The sequence below is a fragment of the Camelina sativa genome, chromosome 1 (assembly GCF_000633955.1).
Source record: "Camelina sativa cultivar DH55 chromosome 1, Cs, whole genome shotgun sequence".
Classification (NCBI taxonomy): Eukaryota; Viridiplantae; Streptophyta; class Magnoliopsida; order Brassicales; family Brassicaceae; genus Camelina; species Camelina sativa.
In genome coordinates this window covers 16,583,484-16,588,490 of record NC_025685.1, presented here as the reverse complement: position 1 = coordinate 16,588,490, position 5,007 = coordinate 16,583,484, and positions in this window count along the sequence as shown.

Sequence of the window (5,007 nt, the reverse complement as noted above, 5' to 3'; positions counted from 1 at the left end):
AAGTACATGGTGGTTCGATTTGGATTAGTCTGCTAAGCATATGGATTATGGTTTGAATGATCATGGCATTACCTTAGAGAGAAAATGAGTTTCTGTGTTTTCAAACCTCTTTCACAGGTCTAAGTTTCTGTTTTGCTTGAGGGCAAGCAAATGCTAAGTCTGGGGGAGTTGATATATCATGGTTTTTGTGGTTTTTATTCATGATATAAGGAGTCTATTAGAGTCTTTTGATTTGTTTTCTAGGATGTTTTTGAGTCTTTACAGGTTTTCTAGGATTTTGGCACGGATGGAGCGAAATGAAGCAATTTGGATCGTTTTGGAGCATTTAACCGGAGAAAATCAATTTGTAGTCTGATCCTATGAAGAGCATCGACCGACACCAAAGGAGCATCAGTCGACACCAAGCTGATCCGACACAAGACTTCAAAATTGGAAGTTTTACAAAAGTTGCCCAAAGTTTTCCATATTTGCATCATTGGTCAGAATGGCGAACAACTCCTACTCTGGGATAAGAAGAATTGGGTCAGTGAGGTTCATGAATTCAGATGGTACTACTTTTGTGCTTCACGAGGTGAGATACATGTCAGATATCTCGAGGAATCTGATCTCCCTCGGGACGTTAGAAGCAAAAGGCTGTGAATTTATAGGAGGTAAAGGAGTCTTAAAGGTGGTCATCGGTTGTACAGTTTTCATGAAGGGTGACAGAAGGCAGTCATAGTATGTCCTGCAGGGTACAACACTTTTACAAGAGTCTCATGTTGCTGAGGAGAGGGCAACGGTAGTGGACAAGCAAATTGCTGATATGTCAAAGTTATGGCACAACATGTTGGGTCACATTGGTCAGAAAGTTTTAGAGGTTCTAGCAAAGAAGGGTTGTTTATGAGACAACAAAGTAACCAATGTAGAATTTGTGTGGACTATGTCATCGAGAAGATTCATAAAGTAAGCTTTGGTCCTACACACAATGTTACAAAAGAAAGGTTGGACTATATTCATTCAGACTTATGGGGTTCACCGATTGTTCCCATGAGTCTTGGGAGGTGTCAATACTTTATCTAATTTACAGATGACTGCTCAAGGAAGGTCTGGATCTATTTCTTGAGAACTAAGGATGAAGCATTCAAGAGCTTCGTTGATTGGAAAATATGGTTAAGGTTCAAACAGAGAGGAAAGTCAAGAAGCTTAGAGTATTGTAATCAGCAGTTTAATTTTTTCTGCAAATGTGAGGGCATCGTAAGGCACATGACGTGCACCTTTACACCACAGCAAAACGAAGTAGCAAAAAGATTGAATCAAACAATTATGAATAAGATCAGAAGTATGTTGAGTGAAAACGGTTTGAGTCAAAGGTTTTGGGCTGAGGCAGCGTCAACAACAGTTTATCTCATTAATAGATACTATCGTCTGTTCTTGAGTTCATAGTGCCAAAAGAGATGTGGTCTCCTAGCATACTTCCCGGGCTGGTTTAAGGAGATTCGGATGTTTGGCATATGTTCACTCCAGTGACGGCAAGATGGAACCAAGGGCTACGAAAGGGGTCTTCACGGGTTATCCCGAAGGTGTAAAGGGTTTCAGAGTGTGGTTGCTTGAGGATAAAAAATGTGTGATCAGTAGATATGTTGTCTTTAGAAAAGATGTGGTTTACAAGGACATCAAAGCAGATACATCCACATGTAGTACCTCTGGCCCTTTTTTCACTGATAAAACTTTTAGTTTTGATTTTGCATGAAGAGACGTGGTGCAAGAGGATAATTTTCAAGGTGGAGAAGCTCCAGAATAGGAGGTCATAGTTGAGATCAACCGGTTGGCAGCTCTCAGCAGTAACTAGCGTCTATAGTAGAGGAGTTATCAGTTGGCTCGTGACAGAGTGAGGAGACAGATCGTCTCGCCGATCAGCTTTTGTAACTATGAGTGTGAGGATGACATTGTCGGATTTGTTTACTCTATGTTAGAGGATGGTAGCTTGTCTGAGCCATCAAGTTTTCAAGAAGCGATGAGTGATCAGGATAGTGACAAGTAGCTAGTTGTGGCAGATGAGGAGATGGATTCTCAATAGAAGAATCACACTTGGGATTTGGTGGACAAACCAGAGGGAGCGAAGCCTATAGGGTGTAAATGGATTTTCAAAAAAAAAGGAGGCATCTCGGGGGTGGATTTACCCATGTTTAAAGCGAGATTGGTTACTAAAGGGTACTCACGGAAGGAAGGCATAACTATCATGAGATCTTTGCCCTAGTGGTGAAAAATGTATCAATCTTATACTTGTTATCGACAACAGCTCATTTTAACATGGAGCTTCAGCAGATGGACGTCAAGACAACTTTACGTCATGGTTACCTAGAAGAAGAGATAATAATGGAGCAACCTGAAGGTTATTGATATATCATGGTTTTTGTGGTTTTTAACCATGATATAAGGAGTCTATTAGAGTCTTTTGATTTGTTTTCTAGGATGTTTTTGAGTTTTTACAGGTTTTTTAGGATTTTGGCACGGATGGAGCGAAATGAAGCAATTCGGACCGTTTTGGAGCATTTAACCGGAGAAAATCAATTTGGAGTCTGATCCTATGAAGAGCATCGACCGACACCAAAGGAGCATCGGTCGACACTAAGCTGATCCAACACAAGACTTCAAAATTGGAAGTTTTACAAAAGTTGCCCGAAGTTTTCCATATTTGCATCATTGGTCCCTGACGTGTTTTAGGACATATATATAGTGTTTTTGGGTTTTGTAAACCCTTAAGTTTTATTCTAGCAGCTTTTTGAGAGAAAAAAACTCTGAGAGATTTTTAGAGAGCTTTTGGAGAGAAGAATCAAGACTCCTTCATAGAAGATTCATAACTCCTTTACTTATTCTTTTGATTTCTTAATGCAATTTATTGAGTCTATGATGTGTTCTTCATTGATTATGTATGAGTAGATCTGCTTGTTAGGTTTAGGGTTTCTCATTAGGGATTTCATAGATTGTTAGATTGATTAATTGTTTAGATTCATTATCTTTCTTGTTCTTCACCATAGGTTGTTCTTAATGCTAGATCTTTGATTAGTTATCTGGATTTAGATCTTAGGATTATTAATTGATATGAGAATATAATTGATTTTCTTGAAAAAAACCTTTGGTGAGCAAAATTACTTTTTGCAAAGAGATTTGAATTAGTGATTTTGTGAACTTATCTAAACTTGATTTTATTGCTGATTTTTAACCTAGAATTTTACAAAGAGATTTGGATTTTCTGGTTTTAAATTTAGATAATATTTGCATTGAAAACTGATTTATTTGACAATTTTGTTTAGAGTTCAAGAACGGTGCTTCATTATTGAATCCTACTTGCTTAATTAATTGATCTGGTTTTCCATGATTTCCTGTGAATTTCCCTAGGCCTAGCGTTTTTAATTCCTGAATTTACAACACATTCTAATTCTGTTTTTGAATTGAATTTTTAAATTAATATTTTGGTTTAGCATAATTAAAAGATTATTCAATATATTGTGTGAATCTAGAATCTTTGTGGATTCGATCCCTAAGTACTACAATTGATCTCTTAATTTGAGAGAGTAGCTCATGATTAATTTTGAGCATATCAAATTTTGGCGCTATTGCCGGGGACTCTTTTGATTCACCATTAGATTAAAGTCTTTGATTTTGTCTAAATTTTTATTTTTCTATTTTACTTACATGCTTTTGTTTTTCTTCTCTTCTGTGTTTCAGGTGCATGCCTCCTAGACCTCACACCAGGAGCAAACCCACTGGTCCAGTTGTGAAGCTTACGAACCAGGAGTTGGGACAACTAGAGCGTGAAAACGCGAAAGCAGCCAAATCTTTGAAGATGGTTAACACAATCATTCTAAGAGTTGATGAGGCTGGTGTTTAGAGAGATCAAGAGGGCCACTTGCGCAATGAGCAGGGCCAAAATCTTGACGCGGAAGGCAACGTAATTGCTGAAGTCGTTGTCGCTGCGAAACAGAACCTTGGTGTCGATTGACGCCAACCAGAGGGTATCGATCGACACCCACCTCCAGCAGACGGACGTGGAGCTGCCAACCACGTCCAGAACTCGGTTCGAAGACAGGATCTAAACCGGGATCTGATCAGAACCATTGCGGACTTCAACAGAGCTGACTTGATGTATGAAAACCGCTCTGCAATTGTTACAACTCCATTTCCAAGGAATGACTTTGAGCGGAAGCCTGCATACTTCCAGCTAGTTAGACAAAGACCCTTCTCTAACGTGCCAAATGAGAAGGATTTGGACCATATAGAGCATTTTGAAGACTTGGTGACTAGTATCAAGGCCAATGGAGTAACTGAAGACTACATCTACCGCAAGCTCTTCCGATATTCACTTGCAGGAGAAGCATCTCAATGGTTGAAACAGTTGCCAGCCCGTTCTTTGACCTCTTGGCAACAAGTGAAGGTGTCTTTTCTCAACTAGTTTTATGATGATGCCATGTCAGATGAGCTGAGAGTCAAGCTGTCCTCCTTCAAGCAAAGACCAGATGAAGCTTTCAAGGCAGCTTAGGTGAGATTCAAGGCATATCAAAGGGATTGTCCACACCATGGCTTTTCAAGAGTGCAGCTGTTGAGCATCTTTTTCAGAGGGATTTACTGGGAATATCAGCTAGCTTTGGATGCTGCAAGCATGGGAAATTCAAGACAAGATTTCCAGAAGATGCTGAAGCTTTGATTGAGAATTTGGCTTCCAGCAATAGCACTAAGAGAGCAGATACTGAAAGGAAGAGATTGCATGGAGGATTTGATTCAAACCAGCTAGCTTCTGTTAATGCTAAGCTGGATTCAGTTCACGATCTTCTAGTGGGTAAGAAGTTAGTCCAATTTGCTGCTGAGGTTGAGACATTTGAGCCAGAGCTAGAGAATACAGAGGAGAATGTTAACTATGTGTATGGAGCTGGGTATCAAGGACAAAGATTCAGTAATCAGCAAAGCAACAAGCCTTACAGTGGGAACTCTTCAGGCTACACTCCTAAGCCTGAGTTTCAGAAGCAGCAA